The sequence below is a fragment of the Leptodactylus fuscus genome, chromosome 9 (genome assembly GCF_031893055.1).
Source record: "Leptodactylus fuscus isolate aLepFus1 chromosome 9, aLepFus1.hap2, whole genome shotgun sequence".
NCBI lineage: Eukaryota > Metazoa > Chordata > Amphibia > Anura > Leptodactylidae > Leptodactylus > Leptodactylus fuscus.
In genome coordinates, this window is record NC_134273.1 from 68,787,307 (window position 1) to 68,800,852 (window position 13,546).

The window sequence follows — 13,546 nt, forward strand, 5'->3', positions numbered from 1 at the left end:
CGGGGAGAGGGGGTTCCAGAAGAAGATGGAGGCAGTGCTGGAGATTTCTTTCGCAGCATTGGGGACGCCTCCAGTGCTGCGAGAAAACTCATTTGCATACCGACGAAAACCTGGATTTCTACCGAACAGCAGCGCGGAGAAGACTTCTAAAGATAGGAGAAGAATAGCATTTCTTAAGGTTATTCCTATGTGTTATTCAGAAAACAAGGGTATTCAATGATAGGATCCCTTTAACGGTGGTAGAGTGATGGATTCAGACGAAGTCCCCTCCATCTGCCTCCATTCCCATTCACTCTTATATCAAATACATGACAAGAAAGTTTGTATCATCTTTTTCCACCTGCATCAGTCACTCTATTGCTGTTAAAGTCCGTTGCCCTGATCCTATGATGGAGGAGAGCAACAGACTGTGATAATGTTAGTATGGAAGCACCTTATAGGAATCCTGTCACCAGATTTGGGGTGACATGTTCTTATGCTGCTACCTGGTAAGTTGAGTTCCATCTTTTGCTCAGTCATTGAGTTTCTTGCATTCGATCCTCTGGAGACGAATCCCCGGCTCCCCTCTGCAATCTTCTGGTGCACTGAAGCAAGGATCACTGTACTCTACGTCAATGAAGCAGTGCTCGGGCACCAGAAACTGCAGGAAACGATCCAGGAGTCATATCCAATGGATGGATTAAAAGTAATAAAATTCAGTACCTAAAAGATGGATGGGATTGGGTTTACCCGAGTTTATCTTGAGACCCCAAATCAGATGACAAGTTCCCTTTAAGTGGAGTCATTCAGGGTCTTGACATTGTAACAAGGTGTATTTAGAAGTAGGTAGAACCACAAATAAAAAAAAAATATATATATATATATATATATATATATATATATATATATATATATATATATATTAATCTAAATCGGTACAGGCAAAAATATATTGCCAGACGAGCTGTGTTTCAGTGGTTCCCATTCTTCTCAAATTCTATGAGACCTAATTTCCTAATACAATGTGACCCTATTGCTCTGATATTGTAGATGTAAATTATGCAATCATTGGTTCCTGCCACTGTTATTGTTCACATGAGACCTTGAGCTCAGTTTTTCGGTTTGCTTTGCTAAGCCTTGGTGCGCTGTCTGCCGTTCGCCTCCCCCTTCCAAATCTGAATGCGGAGAGGAGGTTGTTTGTATTGTAATGTGGCCACTCTTGTGTCGCCTGGTTCAGTGCGAATTATACTGCATCGTCTACACCGGCCAACATCAATTATATTCTAGATTTCTGCATCGGAGAGAGGGCATTTACCAAGCACAACATGATATAATGACATATTTTCATCAAGTTTTTCTTTGTTTGTGTTTCTTTTTTATTTATTTTAATTTGTTCGCCCCCTTCAAAAGAGATGTCCCCTCAAAGGTCATATATTAAATTTGTTCGTGTTCTCCAAGTGGGTTCTAACCTTTTATTTTCCCTGATGTTAATGTAGACTAGCTATTATAATGTCTCTGATACACTGTACACAAAGGAAGATATTCTGCTCTCCTGACATCTCCCATGTATTGTCAGGAGCGCGGTGTGATTTGGAGCTCTGACACTGGCTGCCTCTGATTGGTCGGAGAGTCCGCTTGGGGACCCCCTGAATGGAAACCTATACCCTGGGAAAACATGCAGAACCCATAGACTATAATGGGGCTCATGTGGTTTCTGTGCAAATCCAGCAAGCAGCATTTTTCTCTCTGCATGTTTCGTGCGGACACCAAACGGAAACCACATGGACCCCATTATAGTCTATGAGGTCTGCGTGTTTTCCCAGGTAGCCGCTTTACTATGTGTTTAGGTTTCTGTTTTGAGGGTCCCCAAGTGGACTCATCAAATGCAAACCCGAACGCTGATGTGAATGGGGCCTAAAATGGATTATCATGTAATAAAACCATAAATACACAGTATAACAATATAGCTATATGTATTCTTCTTTACTCCTGTGGTTACGTTGAGGGATAAGAGTCCTCACTTTTCTTTTTATTAACTAGAAAGATCTGAATTTAACATTAAACATAAATAATACCGTTCTTTATTTCCAACTTTATGACCCTAAACATTTCACACTGCTTTGCTATCCTGAAGAGCTTAAATGGATTTATGGCATGAGGTTTCTTACATCTTTGTGTTATATTGATAGACGTATAAAAGTGTCTTTTTTAGTCCACAACCCCCCCCCCCCCAAAAAAAAACAAAAAAAAAAAAAAACAGTTACTGTAAATTTTACTAGCAGGTTCCCAGGAGTCAGCTAATACACCTGGATATGTACAGTAGTACTACTAAGGTGTACTGGGATGTCTCAGGGAGATCGCATAGAGATGAGACATTCCCAACAGCAGAGGTATATTACAGAAAGCCAAACATGTAGACATTATAGACGTGTAATAAATGGACACCACAAATTTACAGGAGCAAGAGACCACTCTATGATGCCTACATGCCATAGAGGACCCTCCATTACAATGCTCATGACCCTTGGTTCACATCTGCATTCGGTATTCCGTTGGGGGAGTCTGCATGGGGACCCCCCAAATGGAATACTGAATGCAACGGCAAGCAGTGTGCAGTGAAAGCACAGGGACCCCATAGACTATAATGAGGTCCGTGTGCTTGCCGCACGATCTATGCACTGCACATGCGGACATGAAAGTAGAATGTGAAGAACTTTCCTGTCCTCATGTTCCATGCGGAGATCTCACGGCAAGCACATGGACCCCATTATAGTCTATGGAGATCCGTGTGCTTTCACAAATGCGTTTGATATTCTGTTCGGGGGGTCCTCATGCGGACTCCCCCAGACAGAATACAAATGGAGATGTGAACGAGGCCTGAGACATCTACTATGTGTGCTTGTGGGATATCACATAGCTTTTTTTAATACTTTTTTTTTTATTTTAAGACAAGTAAAGATAGTAAGACCGGCTACTGATCCTGTGTCATTTTTAGGCAATGTTAAATCAGTTTAGACTGTCTTAAATTCTTCCAGATTGACCGTGGCCGGTGCTGGATGATAAATCTGGTGCGGCTTTACACGGTCTATTCTAGGTTTATACCACTTTGTAGTTCCTATAGTTAGCTATAAAGCGCTGCGGAATATGATGGCGCTATACAAGGAAGCACAATAAATACATATTAAATACATTTTTATGCATCTAAGCCACAATACCTTTTTTCTGAGAATCCATACCCACTTGGCATAAACGCAGAGCATGTTCGGTGCAACAAGGCAAATCTTTGGCACATCTTGGTCTATCTAATTTGGGTTCAAATCTGTCACTATGTCAACATTTTAGCCTAAACTAGATACACCAAGATGTGCCAAAGATCTTCCTTGTTGCAACGAAGATGCTCCATGTATACGCCAGGGTATAGTCTTGACCACAATAGTAAATTTGGTCATTGTTGCAACTTATGTGCTGCCCCCTTGTGGGGCAGTTGTCTGAAGCCCATTCTAAATAAGGTGCACGGCATGTTGGCCAGTTCTATGGCACGAATGAAACTAGAATTAAAGTGATTTATAGCTTAGTTCATCTGCGCCAGTGTGTGTGTAAAGAAGATTTACGAGGCGTTGTTTGACCAGAGACAAAGCCATGCAGTTTATAGCTGTATGAGTGCACGAGTTTGACACCACCAGACCTTTCGGATGCAGTGGCCATTGTACTACAGGATAGCCATTGAGATGACCGGTTGTTCATATAATACATGGACTGATGAATTCTCCTTGACCAGGAGAGGTTCCTATACACAGCTCTTAGTTCTGGCTTTGTTCAGACCCTCTATATAACCTTCTTAGGCACTAGTAGGGTATTTGGTGTGGGGGGGGGGGGGGGGTTGTATTCCTCACGCAAATCCTTTCAGAACACTTTGAGACAGAAGTATACCTGGGCCCGCCTCATCACAGTCTTATAATAGTCCTAAGGATAAAGACTGGTAAAGATAAGAGACTCTCCATTAATATTCTATCACACGGGAGGGAACAACATGAAGTGCTGACATATGAGATTCATTCCTGTGCCGTTCCATCTGCTGTGTGGGTGGTTCCCATAAGCACACACAGGTTTTGCACAATGCCAGCTTGCCAGTAGATGTAAAATATGTCTGACACTTCTGTCTCCATGCACGGGCCTCACATGCAGGCAGGGTTCTATGAGAAATCTTCCGTGACCTAAGAAGATCTCTGCTGCCTCAGAGCACAGACGGCCCAGATATTCTTAGGGGCTGTTACATCAGCAGAATCTGCGCCGCTCTGGAATATATATATATATATATATATATATATATATATATATATATATATATATTAGACGTATCCTTTTTGTTTGATTTAATACTGGTTCAGGGTGGTATCCACCTACAGCATCCTGCTTCCTGCAATGACACATCTCCGTATCACGCTACTGTATTTCCTGTAATAACGTCTTCTAGGGTACCATCATTATATTTAGCTGATTACGTTTGACCGATCCCTTTTATAGCAGACTGATAGGCACGTGGGCTGGCGTGTTGGCATTCCTAGCACAGTGCAAAGCCGGCCATTCACATTAGACGGCTGTCGACTGAATCCTATTGCTTCTGAATATCCACAAACTCTTCTGCCAGAGGCTTGTCTTCCAAGCGAGCCATGTATCAGATGTATGGAAATCGTACAAATCTGATTCTTAGTTACTGGTGAAATATACAGTGAATGGCTACAGCAGGCGTGGGCTAGCCGCTCTAGTAGGTAAAGAACATAGGGAACGCCACAGCTTCTGGGTTACATTTCCAGGGGGTTGGAGAGATGAGCATAGGATTGTTTGTTTTGTTTTTTTTTTGTTTTTTTGTTAATTATTTTCTGATTTTTTTTTTTTTTTTTTTTATGAAGTTGGATAATGCCTTTGATTGTTGGAGTTGGATTTAGCTTTCCCTGTAGATATAAGACTTTAGGTAACCCTCATTATACACAGTCCAGTCCCATTAATGTGACCACCTGTCAAAATCCAGAATAACCCCCTTTGGCAGAGCGGACCGCTGCGAGACGTGCAGGAAGAGAGGGGATGTTGTGATGATGTCACTGGGATGTTGAGCCATGCCGACTCCAGAGCCATGGGCAGCTGCGCTAGATTACGCGGTTGAGCATCCATGGCACGAACAACCCGATCTAGGTGGTCCTATAGATTCTCGATTGGGTTCAAGTCCGGGGAATTTGCTGGCCAAGGGAGTACGGTAAACTCATCCTGGTGCTCCTCGGACCATGCACGTACACTGCGAGCTTTATGACCCGTCGCATTGTCCTGCTGGTAGATGCCATCATCCTGAGGAGAAACAATTCGCATGTAGGGGTGAACATGGTCCGCAAGGATAGATGCATACTTGTGCTGATCCATTGCACCTTCCACAATGATGAGTGCACCCACATGGCTGATGCCTTCTTTGATTGGTTATTTAACGTGACGTCAAAAGTAGGCGCTGGTCACATTAATATGACTGGACTGTGTATTAATGCTTGTATCCTATAAAATATCCATTCTGAAGCCTCTTTAATTATAACTCTGTTTAGTGCTGTCCCTCCTATTATTCCTCCTGAGTATTTACAACCACAATGGACAATAGGTTGTTACCATTGCGCTTGTCAGCGAGGACTGTCCGTACAATATCAGCTATGACTGGACAGTCAGACTATGTAGGAACATCTCCCTAACTGGGGATACCTAGTTGTTAATGGAGAAGGAATAACAGAGGTACAGCCAATATATAGTTAATGTGCCGTGCACAAACCCACATGTCAGACGAGACCTATTTAATGTTAATAAGATTACTTAAGCGGTCTAATAAACACATGAGGTTTCGTAAGAGAACTGTAAACATGTGTTGACCTACAAGGTTGTGACAGATGTTGATCGTTCTGGCTACCATACGTCTTACAAAGGTTTAAGGTCACATACACAGACATCCAGGGCTATGGAGTTTAGGCCAGAGTTGGGAAAAATACACCGACCCTGGCTTCAAAATAAAGTCATTATATTGTTATATTATAAAATTATAAGATACATAGTCTATTCCATATTTACTTTCTTAGGAATTCAATCACTTCTTTTGTCCTCGGTTCACACTAGTGTTGGGGTCCGCGGAAAACCAGGTCTGCCCAGTTTCCGACTGACTTTTTGCTCCGACAATTTGAGGCAGATTCCTATGAAGATTCCAACGCAAATGTGAATCCAGCCTTAGAGGGTCTTCACTGCTTCTGTCTGACCATGGCTATCCGCCATTTATGAAGGCATTAGAATCGGGCCAAGGGATCTACTTACTGTACAGCCCTATAGAGAACAGCGCAGTAATGTTATACGAGGGGTAAGATGAGGACACTGATGGCAATGACAGAGGGTGAGATTTGCTATGGGTTTGATGCACTGTGCGGTACATATGTTGCTTACTAACTAGAGATGAGCGAGTAGTGAAATATTCAAGATTCGATATTCGTTTCGAGTGGAGCCTCAATATTCGACTACTCGATCGAATCCTATTACAGTCTATGGGAAAAAAATGCTTGTTTCAGGGGAAACCACTATTCGACTAAAGGAGAGTCACCAAGTCCACGTATAGCAGGAGGAGAGTGTTTAGGAGGAGCGCTGTGCAGTTAAAGCGCCCGGACCCCATAGACTATAACAGGCCCATGCGCTTTAACTGCACAGCGCTTGCAGTTGCGCTGATATTCAGTTCGCGGGGTCTTCCTGCGGACTCCTTCCGGACGGGAGGCAAGCGCTAATGTGAACTTACTCATCCTGGAGAACCAGCATTGATTGGCCGAATGCTATACAGTGTACAGCATTCGGGCCAATCAACGCTGGTTCTGCAGCAGGCTCGTCTTTGCTAGTTAGGAGAGCTGGCAGCTTGCATTATGTGGGATCGGCCAATCAACACTGGTTCTGCCAGAGGCTTGTCTGTGAGGAGGCGGAGTCTAAGATCGGACTACAATGCAGACTGCTGTGGTCCGATCTTAGACTCCGCCTCCTCACAGACGAGCCTCCGGCAGAACCAGCGTTGATTGGCCGAATGCTGTACACTGTATAGCATTCGGCCAATCAACGCTGATCCATGCATTCTTATGAGAAAAAGTCAGCTCCCGCATAAATGCAAGCTGCCAGCTCTCCTGACTAGCAAAGACCAGCCTGCTGCAGAACCAGCGTTGATTGGTCAAATGTTATACACTGTATAGAATTTGGCCAATCAATGCTGGTTCTGAATCAAATCTTTACTGCGAATAGCAATAGTATTCGAACGAGTACGAGTATTTCGAATGCCGTAGTATTCTATAATACCTACACGATCGAATACTACTCGCTCATCTCTATTTCTAACCTGTGTCCTGCCAAGTTACCATTCTTATTTAATGTAAATTATTGGTGCAGATTGTAATTTTTTACAGATGATCATTTTAGGTAATAAAAACGATACTGTTATATCACAAGGAAAATCCCTTTATACAGTATGCAGTGAAAGGTTTCCTTATTCTCAAATTTTCGATGTATATCTTATTTCGGGTGTCGCACATGGAATCTGTACTTTAGCTGAGACTTGCAAACACTGAATAGCACAAATCGAATTTCACACCTGAAATCTTCTGCTGATGTGTGACTGTGATAAACCTTCCCACAGAATGTGGAAAAAGTCTATAAATTACTCATCTACTTTGTGTAGTAGTAGCAGCGATATAAATAGTATTTTCCTAGCGTACTTTGGCCCTGCACCAAAAAGGACCTTTTAGATTTCTATTGTTTTTTGAGTGTATTCAAATTTAACCTCCTGTGAGCTCAGGATTGTGATATATTTTACCTTAAAGAGGAACCCTCACCAACTCCAACTTTTTACATACTTCAGTCGATGCCGTTCCAATGATTCCGGCACAGAAGGATTCTTTTCTCTAGCCCCTACCGTTCCCAGACAATTGGTACTGTCAATTTCAACACCCATAATACAAACTAGGCTCTTCACTGTCAGTTGGGTGGTCCTGGGCTAGAGAAGGTAGTCTAGGACCACCCACCTGACAGTGTTAAAACTAACAGAAGGGGCAACACGTTGGCTCAGTGGTTAGCACTGCAGCCTTACAGCGCTGGAGTCCTGGGTTTGAATCCCGCCAGGAGCAACATCTGCAAGGAGTTGTATGTTCTCTCCGTGTTTGCGTGGATTTCCTCCCTTTCTACAAAGACATACTATTAGTAAAAAAAAAGTACATTGTGATGCCTATATGGGGCTTACAATCTACATTAAAAAAAAAAAAAAACACCTAACAGAAAAGATTACTTGGGAAAAATAGGGGTTAGAGAAAATATTCCAACTGTTTCGGAATCGGTGGAACTAAACCTAACAATTGTAATCTGAAATTTATTTTTTAAGTTTTGATTCTGGCTAATCCCATCCACACATGGCAGAAAAATATGCCGTCCACAGGCTGCCATTTGAAAAACCGTTGCGTTTTTGAAAATGGCCGCGTGTCAATTACACCTACGAAGATGCTGGCGTTTTCTGTAGAGGAATAATTTAAGCAAAAAGTCTGCAGAGGAAAAACCACAATATTTTTCCGCTGCAGTGTTTCCCAGTAGTGTCTTTTGCTGTGGCGCACTGCGAGTGGCTTTAGCCTAAAAGTTCCACTTTGTGTCTTATCACCACGATCTATCTAATGTTTCTAAACTCTTCCATGTTAAAGGGGTTGTCTGGTTTGTAAAATTGATCCGACACCTGGGACTCCCCTGCATCATCAGTACCAAGGGAGCATGGGAGAAGCGCACTGCTTACTCGTCATGCAAACTGTATCAGTGAATGTAAGTGTTGCAGCACTGCCCCATAGACTTCAGTGACGCAACGCAGCAGTATCTAATAATGATGGATAGGCCATGAATCTTACAAACTGGATACATTCTCTAAGTCTAAGACCCCACTTTGCGGAAACGCAGCTTTTTGTTGTTGCAGATTTTGTTGCGGCTTTTTTGAGCCAAAGCCAAGAGTGGATTGAGTAGAAGAGAGAATATATATATATATATATATATATATATATATATATATATATATATATATATATATAATCTCACGTTCCTTTTTCAGTCATTCTTGGCTTTGGTTCAAAAAACCGCAACAAAATCTGTAACAAAAAAAGCCACGTTTCCGCAATGTGGGGCCCAATGTGGCAGAAACACAGCTTTTTTTTTAATTGCAGATTTTGCTGCATTTTTTTGAGCCAAAACCAAGGATGGCTTCAAAAGGAATCCTAAATCTATATGAGATTCTTACACTTGTATCTTCTGCTCAGTCTACTCCTACCGTGCAGAGCCTCAGCCTAAGCTGCAAAAGATGGTTTGCTAAAACACCTTATTTTATATCATTACATAAAATATACTATATCTCAGAAATGCAAAATCTAAGTTTTGTGCCAGTGGATGGGATATGTTTTTGTGAAAATGCTCTAAACCCGCTTTTCATATGCCTTCTACAAAGTGGTTTCAATTTCCTTTACATTATTTTTAACTCCGGCTGTGCTGCAGGAAGTCCTGGCTCGTGTAAAGCTGATTGTTGCATTTTTAATTAAAAGAAAAGCTTAGTCCTTTTATTTGAACTTGTACCCTTGGGAGATGGCCATTATAAAGCCTACCCAATAAAAATAACCCTATTCTTAGTACAATATAGTTGTCACGCTGTTCTCAGTGTTTTTGCTACTTAATAAAGTTATATAGCAGACTCAAAGAAAGATACCACTGCTTTGCATATTCTAATTGCAGAATCCACAAGAATGACAGCAGCTCGTCACTATCTAATATACAAATCTATCATCTTATTTATGCATATGACATTTGGAAGCACTGGGGGGAAATTATCATTCCTTGTATGCAAGTCGTCCTCCATACAATATGCCCCTTATAATGTTCCCTCCAGCTTTCCATCACAGCCCAGCGACATGCACACAGTCATGTTTGTCCCGTGTCTCCACACACCCCTCTCCTGCTAAGCTGCTACTATTCCTAAAAACTGTTTAAAGCACATAATACATGTGCAAACTTGTATAGTAGGTTTTTCCCCATAAATTAAGCTTCAACTCTATTGCATTTATCTTCGTTAATCTCTCAATATGAGAAGAGTGGGGTCCCATCTGGCACCCCCTTGGAAATTTTAAAATGTTCTCAGCAGACGCTGGAATGGTGGACATAATATATGTAAGATCTCATCAATCTGATACTGACGACCTATCTTGAGAATAGGTTCTCAGATATCCATAACCTGGAAACCCCCTTTAATCTATTCTTGGGTAGGGGAAAGAACCTTGTGAGTGTTTTGACTGTGGAAGACCTCTGACCTTAAAATTTACTATACATATGTATCAGACTCTAAATCCATCAATTCAATTCACAAACAGACAGAACACTCTTATGAGGTTGTTACCAGTTATGTCAATTTGGAGAAAACCTTTATATTGATTGTTACCAGTGTCAATCTGGTTTTGGATTAAACCATTCCTGTGCTATGCTTTCCATCCTTTAAGCTATTCTCTCCAGAATAGCCAGTCAAATTCTTCTAGTGTCTCCTTGGGGCCCATGTACAAGACCATGCCATTTGATGTGGGGCTGAGATTGCAGCACAATGCAGTGCACTCAGATGGCATTCCAAGGTGCAACCGAGGGTCAAGCAAGTTCTTTCCGTGATATACTTACCACTATGGGGGCTTCTGATGTGTTCTCTGATGACACAGAGCAAGATAGGAGCTGCTCTATGTTTATTGGAACAGATGATTGGTGGAGTATCGATCTGCACATTCAGTCATGTGCATTAGACCTTAGCAGCAGACTACGTGTCCTCGACTGCATGCTAATGCAAGAGGGCAACTCTCCAAATAGTAATGGGGAATCTAAACTCCCCCCCCCCAAGCATATTCAACTGCCACCACCATGTTACAGATGACATTACTGTAATAAACAATTTTGAAGTCTTATGTAAATGAGGCAGTGGGCGGGCCTTCTGCCCCTGGTTAAATAGGATGGGTGATGTCATAACAGTGGTAGTAGGATCAACTCTCACTGCACAGGATGGCGCGGGCAGGAGATGGCAGGGGTCTGAGCAGTAAGAGCCTTGCTCCAGGATTGATGGCGCGCCCCAGTGCACCAACTGGCTCATTTACATAAGACTTCAAAGTTTATCTCCAAATCTATAACAGGTCTGATTTTTATTACTGTAATGTGCTCTGTCATATGATAGTGACAGTTTAATATGCTCGGGCAAGATGGTAGACTTTCCTTTTAAAGGGTTTTTCCTACCCAACAAACTTATGCTCTATAGGGTTGAGCCGATCTTGACTTTTCAGGATCGATTTTAAAATCTGATTTCCGATCATTTTTCATTCGAACCTGATCTCGATCCCAATTCTGATCCCAATGCAAGTCAATGGGATTTTTTTATTAATCGGAGATTGGATTTTAAAAGCTATCCTATTCACTATACAGCATGGAATCTAACAATTGAACACTTTAATTGTTAGAATCCACGCTGTGTAGTGAATCACTAAGTAGCCAGAGGATTTTATTTTTAATCCTCTGGCTACTTAGTCCCCCCTGGTGTCCACTTACCTACAGAGATGGCTACTCCGGTGCCTGGTGTTCTCCTTCTTCGCCTCGCTGCCGCTCCACGCTGCTCTTCTCGCCTCGCTGCCCCCTGCCTCCCAGATTAGGAGAGTGTGGGCGGGGACTGGGAGGGGAGACGTCATGTCTCCCTGCCCTGTACCCGCCCACACTCTCCTAAGCCACAAGCCCCGCCTTCCTAGCTCTTTAAACACTAACCTGGGAGGCGACGGCAGCGATGCGAGAAGAGCAGCGTGGAGCGGCAGCGAGGTGAAGAAGAAGAACACCGGGCACCAGAGCAGCCATCTCTGGAGGTAAGTAGCTACTAGAGATGTTAATTTAGTCTCCCATTAGAATGAATGGAGGCAGCCGGCGCGCAGGGGGTTAAGGTTATATGCCGGCTGCTTCCATTCATTCCTATGGAACCGCAGCGGAGTCTTCACACTGAGTATACACTCCAGTCAGAATGAGCGGAGCGTATACTCAGTGTGAAGGCTAAGCAAAGCATTGTGGGAAATGGTACCGATCTCGATCCCACCTAAAAAGATCGTGTTCGGAATTCCGATCGTGATCGTGAAATTTTCTCGATCACGATCGCTCAACCCTAATACTCTACCTTGTAAGCAACATGTTACACACTCCTTTATCACAATACCAGTCTGTTGCTCAGCATGGTAGTCTTCTGAAAGTACCGCAGATTTTACATGGTTAATACAATTACTCCGCAATGTCTGAATGTGACATCCTTTCCATTATGAACGATTGCTTCCAATTTTATTCCATTCTTTATTACACTTTGGAATCACAGCGGCAACAACTATCTTTTTCTATTGGGGAAATGTCATTTTATCAACCCTGCGAATAAATAAATCAGCCTTTTCCCATCTCAAAGTATTTGCAGAATCTGCCGACATAATAACGTCATTAGTTATTCCGAGGATTGTTTGTTTGTGAAGATTTGAGAAGCTTCTCGACAATATTAAATGTTTTTGTCCTCCGGCAAGAAAGGCTAGAAGATGTTTTTGCTTTGATCCGTTGGGGCCCAGCATTTAATGGGAAGGATTACATAGAATTACAATGTATTTGTATTATTACGCGACTGGTCAAATATTTCAAGAGACAGTAACTTCTCGTGATTGACCCTTCCCCGTAGTTACTGTTTATTTCTACTTCCTGTTCTGTTTCCTGTAAGTGTAAAGGTTCAGACACTGTTATGGTTTCTCCTATCCCTTCCATAGAATCACAAAAGGTCGTCAGCCATTTGTGTCACATCCCAGAACCCCTCCTTTAAATACCAGCGTTGTCATCCATTCCGTTTCTTATTGCATCCTACAAAAAATCATAACAAAAATCTTGTGAAAATGAAAAATAGGTGGATGGGGCTCGTAGCTCTATGTGACGTTTCCTCCAAGTTTTTGGTGCCACCTTGGATTTATTTTCTTTGATAAAACAATCCCTAAATGTATGCATGTACAGCTAAAGAAAAATTCCAATAAAACGTTTTAACTAGAGATGAGCAAACAGTAAAATGTCCGAGGTTCCACATTCGTTTCGAGGAGCCCCTCAATATTCGACTACTCGAATCGAATATCAAACCCTATTATAGTCTAGGGGGGGAAAATGCTCGTTTCAGGGGTAGGCAAAATTCGATCAAATTATACTTACCAAGTCCACGAGTGAGGGTCGGGCTGGATCCTCCGAGAAGTCTTCTCCGTGCAGCGTCCCCGCGGCATCTTCCAGCTCTGAATTCACTCTGCCAGGCATCGGGCCTGGGCAGAGCCGACTGTGCATGCCCGCACTACAAGCGGACATGCGCACTCGGCTCTGCCCAGGCCCAATGCCTGGCAGAGGGAATGAAGAGCCGGAAGACGCCGCGGGGAAGCTGCGCGGAGAAGACTTCTAAAGGTAGGAGAAGAACCAGCGTTGATTGGCCGACTGTATAGCA

The 13,546-nt window shown here is 42.6% G+C and overlaps 1 protein-coding gene across 3 annotated transcripts in view; it reads left to right on the top strand.

The window, feature by feature from the left end:
• Positions 1-13,546, top strand: part of LRRC8D (leucine rich repeat containing 8 VRAC subunit D) — a 50,381-nt gene that overhangs the window by 15,819 nt on the left and 21,016 nt on the right. The gene's annotated exons all lie outside the window — the stretch shown is intronic.